Raw genomic sequence first — 11,437 nt, 5'->3', positions numbered from 1 at the left:
CCTTTATTTTCTCCTTAATGTATGGACATATTATTCATCTCTAGAAAAAATGTTTTAATGTAATTACTATGGCATTGTAACGATGTGTAAAGGGGGACTTTAAAAAGATAAGTATCCTATTTCTAGTATTCCAAAGGGTAGCCTTATGACTTTGGTTGAATAACTTTTATATTCTGTGTAATATGAAGGAGTGTACGTGGCTTACAATAGGGCCATCTCTGCAGGTGTGAGCTCACTAACCTCTTCACTTATCTCCCACATCTCACTTTTATACAAGGCAAAATGAACACCCGAGGCAGATTTGAAAGGGAAAAGGAATCACAAGAATCATAAAAGAAGAGCAGAGTTGAAAAAGGAAAGGGGAAGTTCCATTATTATTTTTTTTTTGGAGAATGTTGTTTGTTTGTTTTTAAATATTTTTTTATTGATTTTTTACAGAGAGGAAGGGAGAGGGATAGAGAGTTAGAAACATCAATCAGTTGTCTCCTGCACACTCCCTACTGGGTATGTGCCAGCAACCAAGGTACATGCCCTTGACCGGAATCGAACCTGGGACCCTTGAGTCCGCAGGCCAACGCTCTATCCATTGAGCCAAACCGGTTAGGGCTTGGAGAATGTTTTATGGACTATTCTATGCCAACACCTGGAAGACCCAGTGCTTCAGTGAATCTCTGCCAGCCACTCCTCCTCACCGCAGCACTTTGGTATTACTTGTCAGTGCATTTTATGGAGCACTTTGTCCTAAACATTATTCCTGAAAGTGCCAACTATAAAGGAAACAAACCCTTATCTATGCCTCTCTGTCTCACCGCCTCCCTGCAGAGGTCATTCTTTGGCTAGTCAAGCACTACTATTATCTAAATAGTCCTGAGCTCACATGGAATACATAACCTTTCTTATTCATACCTGATTCCAACTTTTGCTCATATCCTAAATTTAAGGTACAAGCATAAACTTCTTATCTCTTCTTTATAATTTCAGTTACTCTATAATTCTAGCCTTAGTGGAAATAAAGACTAACTGTTCTCCTGGCACATTCACATTACCTTTAAAGCCCTGTCTGCTAAGCAGATGCTTGTTGATTTGCAGGAGGTGGAAGAAAGGAAGCGTCAATGGACTAGGCAAGTCCAACAAAAGTCACAGGGAAGAATATGAAAAGCATTTGAGCCAGGATAGTTAGAGATGGAAACCCCAAATGACAATATTAGATTCAAAAACAAATTCTGAGAAATAAGCCTAAGCCTAGAGCAGAGATCTCCAGAGCACCCCACAGACGCCTGTAATGGGCAGTGGCAGCTAATTCCCATCTGTTCTGCATTCCATATGTTGTCACTCATGCAGGTCAAGCAGGTGTCTTCACTTAGCTAGAATTCACCATAAAGAAAATGTTTGGTATTCTGTTTTTATCCATTCTCCTCACATTTCTTGCTCATGAACATCAACTTTCTATGATTGTTATTTCAATTAGCTCAAGCTCTTACCTCCCATATTTACTGTATGGGACTATAATACTGGTGTCTTCTTCGGGAAATCACCCAAAAGCAATGAAGAGAATGAGAAATAGAAAGTTAAGCTCCAGTTTTAATAAAATTCAGAGGCTTTTCTAATTCTAAAACATAATACATGAGGATGGGCTGCCAAAGGCACTAAAGGTCAAACAGAGGTAGAAAGGACACCCAAAGAGGAAATATTTAGCTAAGATCTCAAGCAAAGCTATCAGAGCATGAGTCTCCAGGGCAACCGAAGAGGTGTGTAGGCTGTATCCAGAAAGAACAGGAAAGGTAGAAGTAAACCAGGATTCACTGTACTAGTATATACACTATATTTTTAGGAAGGTTTTAAGAAGTAAGGCAGAATAGAGTACATTATGGACAGTGCTATGGCTGACAATCTCAGGTGTCTGGGAAGAAATAAAGTAAAAATAATGTACCCATACAACCCTGTACCATAGGTCACAAGAATTTCACTTGTTAACAGTCATTTTCTACAATGTGGTGCAGAAAAGACTCTACCCATTTAAGAGTAAAGAAAAAATAAAAAGCAACCACTGAATAAACATCAGCACAATACCACCAAAAAATGAGAGAGAGAGAGAGAGAGAGAGAGAGAGAGAGAATGGAGAGATGGAAAACAAATGGCAAAGAATACTCACAAGAAAAATATTATCAAAGCAAAGTTTAAAGCTTAAACTGCTTCTGTAAAACACAATCTCAAAGTGAGATTCAAGAGTTCAAGCAAGAGTTCAATCCATATCAAAATCTCAATGATTTTTTGGCAGAAATTGAAAAATCCATCCTAAAAATCATATGGACTCTCAAGGGACCCTGGAAAAAGAGGAACAAAGTTGGAGGTCACACATTTCCTGATTTTAAAACCTACTACAAAGCTATGGTACTAGAATAAATAGAGACATATAGATCACTAGAAAAGAGACCAGGAATATATCCTCACATATTTAATCAAATGATTTCAACAAATGTGCCAAGACCATTCAATAAGGAAAGGTGTCTTTTCAACAAATGGTGTTGGAAAACTAGGTATCCACATGGAAAAGAATAAATTTGAACTCTTCCCTAACACCACATTCCAAAATTAACTCAAAATGAATCAAATATTTAAATGTAAGAACTAAAATTCTTAGAAGAAAAAAATAAGGGATATAACACCAAAAGCACAGGCAACAAAAGCAAAAAATAAATAATATGGACATCAAAAGTAACAATTTTGTGCATCGAACAACACTATCAACAGTGTAAAAAGGAAACACATAGAATGGGAGAAAATGTTTGCAAATCAAATATCTGATAAGGGATTGATGCACAGAATACATAAAGAACACTACAACTCAACAATAGCAACAACAACAACAAAAAATTTTTTAAATCAATAAATGAATAGACATTTCTCCAAAGAAGATATACAAGTGGCCAATAACCTCATAAAAAGATGCTTAACATCATTAATCATTAGGGAAATGCAAATCAAAACCACAATATTATTTTACTTCACACCTCTTTAGATGGCTGTTATGACAGTAACAGAAAATAGCATGTGTTGGCAAGGAAATAGAGATATTGGAACCCTTGAGCATTGCTGGTGGAAATGTAAAATGCTAAAGCCACAGTGGAAAATAGTAATATGGCAATTTCTCAAAAAATTAAACATAGGATTTTCATATGATCCAGCAATTCCACTTCTGGTTATATACCAAAAGAATAGAAAGCAACGACTCAAAAAGATATTCGTACACCCGTGTTCATAGCAGAATTATTAACAATAGCCAAATGTGGAAGCAATTCAAGTGTTTATCGACAGATAAACAAGTAAACCAACTGTGGTGTGTGCATTGAAGGAAATACTATTCAGCCTGTAGGTGAAGGAAATTCGGACTAACTTTGAAAACCTTACGCTAAGTGGAATAAACAAGTCACAAAAGGACAAATACTATTGATTCCATTAATATGAGGTATCTAGAGCAGACAAATTCATAGAGACAGAAAGAACAGTGGCTGCCAGAGGCTGAGGGGAAGAAGAAGGGGGAACTCTGGTATCATAGGTACAGAGTTTCAGTTTAGAAAGATGAAAAAAGTTCTGGAGAGGGATGGCGGTGATGGTCACACTACAGTGTAAAATACTTAATACCACTGAGATGTACACTTTAAAAATGGTTAAAATGGCAAATTTTGTGTTATAAAAAAAGTGATTCGTTATAAATAAGAAGTTCAATAAATTAAGCAAAAAGGCAGAGAGGTATGTCAATGCCAAGGATAGAGTTATAAATGGTCTTAGAAAATGGATTAGAAAAGGCAGTGGCTGCCCTAGCTGGTCTGGTTTAGCAGATAGAGTGTTGGCCTACGGACTGAAGAGTTGGATTCCAGTGAAGGGCACATGCCTGGGTTGTCAATCCACAGTAGGGGGCATGCAGGAGGCAACCGATCAATGATTCTCTCTCATCATTGATGTTTCTCTCTCTCCCTCTCCCTTCTTCTCTGAAATCAATAAAAACATATTTTAAAAAAGAAAAGAAAAGAAAAGGCAGTGGCTGATACAATGGAAAGAACTCAGAAACTCTATTTCTCATCTCTACCACTCTCCATCCTCTGCTTCCTTCTTCTCTCTCACTTAAGTCCTGGTTTGTAAAAGGGTGTCCCAAAATTCACGCAAGAAGTAATTTTGATAGAAAACACATGTTTATAAATAAAAATTGTAAATTTTTTATTGATTCATAAAGAATACAGTATAGGGTTATGTATGGAATAGGATATCAGGTAAATGGCCTCCACAGCTTTGCTGGCACATACACACTCTTTTGTTGAAATTTTCCATGACCGTTTTGCATAAATGTGGCTGAATTTCAATGAGGCTCATTTTCATTTTGATGGCTTGGTTAATTGACAAAATTGTCACATTTGGGGTTCAGAAAATCCACGAGTGATTGTTGAGAAACAAATGCATCCACACTGTGTCACTGTTTGGTGTGGATTTTGGGCTGGAGGCATCATCGGACCATTCTTCTTCAAAAATGCAGCTGCTCAGGCAATAACAAAAGAGTGTGTATGTTCCAGCAAAGCTGTGGAGGCCATTTACCCAATATGCTATTTCATACACAACCCTATACTATATACTTTATGAATCAATAAAAAATTTACAATTTTTCATTATAAACCTGTGTTTTCTACAAAAATTACTTCTTGCGTGAATTTTGGGACATCTTTTATCTTCTCAATTTGGGAGAATAGCCAACTGTCCAGAATCTCTTGGTCTCAGAGATTTTACAAGGGACATATTGGCCCATATTGGCCCAATTGGCTGTGAAGGCAAAGACATGTTGTATGAACTTGGCTGTTCCCATTATAATCACAAGGAGGTGGGGAGCAGGGAAAATGGATTGAATGTTACCAAAGAAGGGGAAATGTTGTGAGCTGGGTAGACAACTGCATAGCTATTCACTGCAAGGACGCTTACATAGTTAGCTTTTCCTACTTTTCCAAATTTCTGTTTTTCTCTCCCCACCCCTTGCTCCTAGTAGCCTAATTTATTGAAGATTCTCATACCCTCCAAGCTCACTGGCCCACTCACACATGCCTAAAGTAAAATGCTCTGTACTGGTGATGAATTTACCTGTCTCAGTCCCTTTTCAACAAGGGTTTACCCCCCATTCTCTGCAACTCAAAGCAGCTCATTTGGCTAATGCAGCACTCTTAAGTTGATACATGGTCCTCCTGGGATGACCCTATTTGCATTTCCAGAGGACTGTCTGGGTATGATACTTTATTTCTCTGTGCCACTGACAAGTATTTTAAGGCCAGCACTTCTCTACCCCCTTCAAATCCTGGCATGCAGAAAAACTGACATTGGCAACTGAGTTTGGATCAGTTGTGTTTGCTGAACAATTCGTAAAGATAACTGTAGGATCAAAATTGTATAAATTTATAATTACATATGTATATATACTTTTTAATGAAAATATCAATCTTAGTGTCTATAAATTTCATTATTATAATGAAAGAATAAGACTTAAAGGAGTAAAACATATATTATTAAATTAACTACCAAAAAAATGGTTTCCATAGAAAAAGAAACTCAAACAATGCAAATAGCATAGAGGAAAGAGTTTGAGCAAATCAAAGCCAGATGATGAAAGCTGAAAACCAAAGGAAGAAAGGATGGTACACAGATGGTTGAAGAGCAGAATAGAAGCAGCAAAATACAATTCAGGACCACAGAGGCTAAATTTTTACTGCTCACAATTTTTCAGGGAAGCCAACTGATTGGAAAGACGTCTGTCCTAAACAAGAAAATAGCCAACTAGGGTGCTGATGTAACTCAGTGGTTAAGAATGTGGTCACTGGAGTCATAGTGTTGAGTACAAATAAGTGCTTACCTCATTTGTTTGCTGCGTGTATTAAGAAATAATACATGTAAGTCATCTGCATTACATTTCGTTAAGTACTATTTCAGCAAATAGTAGCTATATTACTTGAAAGTAACATTGAGTCAAATATAGAAAATGACATCCTAAACCACATTATTCTTAAGTTGGTACCAGAGTGATTTTTATCATCAAACTCCAATTTTTACTCTGGATTGCTCTCCCCAAACTTCTATGTACGTGGTCATATCAGAACCTAAGGAATTGTGGACAAAATCTGCAAGATTTAATCTAGGTCCATAGGATTCTATGGAAGTCAGGTGAATGCTAACAGGTCATAGGGTGGAGTGGTAGTTAGGATCACACACCATGGAATCAGACTGCTAGGATTTCAGTCCAGGTTCTCCACCTACTATTAGGTGATCTGTATTCTTAACTTCCTTTTGTCAGCATCTTCACCTGTAATATTGCACCTGTCAAGGCATTTGGAAGGATTACCCAGCATAAAGCATGTAAAAAACATAGAACAATGCTGCACGCATAGTAGGCAAGCAACCAATGTTAGCTGCTGCCACAAATGACACATGCTGGCCATAGAGAGCTGCCATATGGGAGAGAGGACTAGATGGATGTTACAGAAGAACCACTGACAATGCCGTACAGTGATTTCTCTTTAACAAAGGAACAGAGTCAATAACCTGTGATTATTAAGTAACTGTCATCAGCATCTTGGGGTTCCTTTCCCAGGAGATAAACTGCACTGAGGAAAATAAAATGGAACGCCTGCTCAATACCCTTTGTTAGGAATTGAGATGGCTTGTTTCTTTCATGTCTAATCAAAAACAGAGCCCTGCCGGCATGACTCAGTGTTGACCTATGAACCAGGAGGTCACAGTTCAATTCCTGGTCAGGGCACATGCCGGGTTGTGGGCTCCAATCCCAGTAGGGGGTGTGCAGGAGGCAGCCAATCAATGATTCTCTCTCATCATTGATGTTTCTATCTCTCTCTCCCTCTTTGAAATCAATAAAAACATATTTTTTAAAAAAAAAACAACAACAGAGAGAATTTTGCCCTTCTGGGTACTGGATGAAGGAAGAGGGTAATGATTTTATATCCCCTGGCCCACCATTTCTTTCCTAAAGATGCAATAAAAAGAGACACAATCACACACACACACACACACACACACACACTCCTCTGAAGCACTCATCTTGTCACACCCTCAGGGCTTAGCTATGGGGTGCAAGAGACCCTTTCTGTGTCTACCCCTTTAACCAATGAGCCACACATCTCCGGGTCCCAGTGTCCTTGAAAGAATTTCACTTTCAACACAGGGCTGAAGACTATACAATTAATATCTAATATTGTCTTGGTAGAAAATAAAGAACTAGTAGAAACCTTTTTTTTCTTTTTTTTCTTGAATTTATTGGGGCAAAATCCTATATAATAAAAGCCTAATATGCTAAGTGTCCGGTCATCCGGTCATCTGTTCAACCAATCAAAGCATAATATGCTAATGATATGCTAAGGCCACTCAACCGCTCACTATGAGGTGGACTGACCACCAGGGGGCAGACGCTCTGACTGGTAGGTTAGCTTGCTGCTGGGGTCTGGCCGATTGAGACTGAGCGAGAGAGGATGGACACGCCCTGGAGCCCTCCCGCAGCTGGCCAACCTCCCACGTCCCTCTCCGGCCCTGATCGTGCAATGGTGGGGTCCCTCGGCCTGGCCTGTGCCCTCTCGCAATCCAGGACCCCTTGGGGGATGTCAGAGAGCTGGTTTCAGCCCAATCCCGAAGGCCAGGCCAAGGGACCCCACTGGTGCACGAATTCATGCACCATTCCTCTAGTTGGTTAATAAAATTATATAGGTTTGAGGTGCTCAATTCTATAATAATACATCATCTGTAGGCTGCATTGTTTGTTCACCACCCCAAGTCAAGTCTTTTTCCATTACCATTTATCTCCCTTGTATCCTCTTCTACCTCCCCCCTCCCCTCTTCCCCTCTGGTAATCATCATACTGTTGTCTGTCTATGAGTTTGTTTCGTTTTTGCTTAATCCCTTCACCTTTTCACCCAGCCCCTAACCCCTTCCCCTCTGACAGCTGTCAGTCTGTTCTCTGTATCTATGAGTCTATTTCTATTTAGTTTGTTACTTTATTTTGTTCATTACATTACACATATAAGTGTCTTTCTCTGACTGGCTTTATTTCACTTAGCATAATCTCTCCAGGTCCATCCATGCTGTAGCAAAAGGTAAAATTTCCTTCTTTTTTGTGGCCTAGTAGTATTTCACGCTGTAAATGTACCACAGCTTTTTTTTAATCTACTTCAAAATAAAAAGGTTTTGCCTGGCAAAGGAAACCATCAACAAAATGAAAAGACAACGCACTAAATGGGAGAACATCTTCGTCAATGACACATCTAATAAGGAGCTAATATCTAAAATGTGTAAAGAACTGCCCTAGCTGGTTTGGCTCAGTGGATAGAGCATTGGTTTGCAGATTGAAGGGTCCCAGGTTCGATTTCAGTCAAGGGTACATGCCCAGGGTTGTGGGCTCAATCCCCAGTAGGGGGCATGCAGGAGTCAGCTGATCAATGATTCTCTCTCATCATTGATGTTTCTATCCCTCTCTCCCTCTCTCTTCCTCTCTGAAATAAATAAAAATATTTTTAAAAATAAATAAACAAAATTTTAAAAAATGTATAAAGAACTTATACAATTCAACACCAAACACACAAACAATACAATTAAAAAATGGACAAAGGCCCTGAATAGTCATTTCTCCAAAGGGGTCATAGAGATGGCCAATAAACATATAAAAAGATGTTCAACATTACTAATCATCAGAGAGATGCAAATTCAACCCACAAGGAGATGTCACCTCACACCTGTCAGAATGGCTACCACGAGTAAATCAACAAACAAGTGCTGGAGAAGATGTGGAGAAAAGGGAACCCTCATGTTGGTGGGAATGTAGATTGGTATAGCCACGGTGGAAAGCAGTATGAAGTTACCTCAAAAAATTAAAGATTGCACTGCCTTATGACCTAGCAATTCCACCTCTAGGAATATATCTGAAGAAACTTGAAACACTAATTCAAAAGAACATATGCACCCCTATGTTCATTGCAGTGTTATTTACAATAGCCAAAATTTGGAAGCAGCCTAAGTGCCCATCAGTAGATGAGAGGATAGAAACTTTTGACTGGTCTTTGACTCTCGGAGTCCTGAAACTCCTAACTCATTGCAGAGTAAGACTTGGCCAAGAACATGCCTATCTGAGGAAGTGTCAAACCACTTGAACACAGGAAACCTGAGTTTTAGCTCTTCACCCCAACTTTAACTCTGTAACTTCAGGTAAGTCACTTAAGCTCTCAGAACTAGTTTTTTGTTACCTCACTTGAAAACAGTTGGGTAAAGGAGTCAATTCTGAGTTGATCATAAATATAGATAAATCACTTATTAAAACTTCTCATCCTAGTAATCTATAGATTTGAAAGAACTTTGTCAAGGGAAAAGCTTGGGGGGCAGCCCTCTGTAGCACTTTGTGGGGGAAGAAATCCCCACCATGCCTCTGTCCACGTGTCCTGTTCTGCGTGTCTGAGAGGACTCCCTCGCCCTTCAAGGTGACGATGAATGAGGGTGTCATGGAGAGGGAGGCCTGGGCCTTTGACTGACATCCAAATTCCTGCTTTCAATATCTCCTCTGCTAAAGCTTTCACACTGGCCTGACAGGAAGGCATGGTTCTCACCTAACAATTTCAAGTCTCCCTGAAATTCCCTTCTGTGAAACTGAAAAGAGCCAAAACGTTTAGAAATCACTGACATCTAAGAGGTAACAGGAAGAGAATAAGTGGCCAACTATATAATCAGTTTATGTGATATAATCTATTCATCTGCAGCCTCCTCCCTCTGTCCCAGTCTTCCTCTGCTTGGCAGCAGCTGTCCTGAACCCCTCCTATCTGGGAACATCCTCAATGATGTCTAAATATCCAAAGTCCAGACCCAAGAGAGCCCATCCAGAGAAAGGCAAGAGTTCCCTCTCCCCCTTCTGATTCCCATTTTCCTGTCTAAAGACCCACAACTTCCCCAGATTATGCGCCCCCTCCAGGGAAATACAACTCCCACCCAAGGATCTTCCTCACCAGCAAAATTGTATCACAAACAAGCATTCACTTTAGGGAAGGGAGGAAGAGAAGAGGTGGGGCCCATGTGGGTAGGTCCCTTCTTACTAGCATCAAATGCAAGAATGTACTTTTCTGTTAGGGACTTTCTAGAGAGATCTTCCAAAGGAGATTCTCATAAAACATTTTTATTCAGTTCACCTAATTCACCATAAAAAGAACATGTGGGAGGCTGGTGTATAGTGAAGATGGCCACAAGGCAATCAAACCACTAACAAGTACATTTTGCTACCTTTTCAGTTATATTTGTTCTAATTATAAAAAATAAAGTAAAATAAAAGTATTAAAGAGGAAGGAAAGTACTTCAAGCACAAAACAAAAGTAGGAGGAAAAGAAGATAGTAATAAATACATGTTAGAGGCTTTATGGAGACTCTTTGATTCCATTAGGAGATTAAAATTCCACAAATTCTAGGTCAAACTTTACTTGCCATAACTTATTCCCTAACCAAAACAGGCTACAGAATGTCAGTAGAGTATGGCAATAGGATTGCTTTCTAAATTGTACAAAGGCTAATGATTTCTTAGGTTTTGAAAATCAGGATTTACTTTTATAAAATCAAAAAGCAGCTCCCACTCTGGATATGTTTTTTACTCTAAAAATAACAAATTAATATGTATAAATTACATGCTGAAGATAAGAATGCATACTAAAGAGTATATGGTAATAGGAGTAAGCACGATATTTTAATAACCTTATTATCTGTTTTCACAGAAAGAAGAAAAAGTGCTCAGATCTCATTTCATTTTTAGTACACAACAGGAATTTTTAAGTTCTGGCAATAATTTACAGGAAGTTTCTTTGCTCTAATCTTCTCCTGCCCCCTAGTGGCAGCATATTTTATGTAACATTTTCCCAAGCTTTATTGAAGTATTGACAAATAAAAATTGTATATATTTAAGGTATACAATGTGATTAGTTGATATAGGTATACATTATGAAATGATTGCCACAATCAAGTAAATATATCACCTCACATAGTTACCTTTTTTTTCTTGGTGGGGTGAGAACACTTAAGATCTACTCTTTTAGCAAATTTCAAGTATACAATATTATTAACTACTAGAGGCCCGGTGCATGAAAATTCATGCACTGGAGGAGGGGTACCTCGGCCTGGCTTACCCCCTCTCACAGTCCGGGAGCCCTCAGGGGTGGGAGGCGACCCAGCAATCAGGGGAAGGCAAAGCCCCTATCACACCTCTGCTGCTGCCACTGCTGGCAGTGCAAGCCTCGGCCGGCCCTGGTTACCTGAGCCTCGGGCGGCCCTGGGCAGCTGGGCAGCCAACATCCAAGGCTTGCCTGCGCCTTGGGCTGGCCCTGGGCAGCTGGGGGGCTGAGGGGACTGGGGGACTCCAGAGGCAGGCACGTGGAGCAGC

General features: G+C 39.4%; 1 long non-coding RNA gene across 1 annotated transcript in view; it reads right to left on the bottom strand.

Annotated features, from left to right (window-relative positions):
- Positions 1-218: 218 nt before the first annotated feature.
- Positions 219-11,437, bottom strand: part of LOC106725274 — a 16,104-nt gene continuing 4,885 nt past the window's right edge. The window contains exons 3-4 of the long non-coding RNA XR_001361139.1: positions 1,022-1,025; positions 219-231 (exon numbers count right to left, since the gene is read on the bottom strand). This is a non-coding gene — a long non-coding RNA (uncharacterized LOC106725274). The remainder of the gene's footprint in view (positions 232-1,021; positions 1,026-11,437) is intronic.

Source organism: Myotis brandtii, unplaced genomic scaffold, assembly GCF_000412655.1.
Source record: "Myotis brandtii unplaced genomic scaffold, ASM41265v1 scaffold151, whole genome shotgun sequence".
NCBI lineage: Eukaryota > Metazoa > Chordata > Mammalia > Chiroptera > Vespertilionidae > Myotis > Myotis brandtii.
This window is presented reverse-complemented; position numbering and strand designations above follow the sequence as displayed.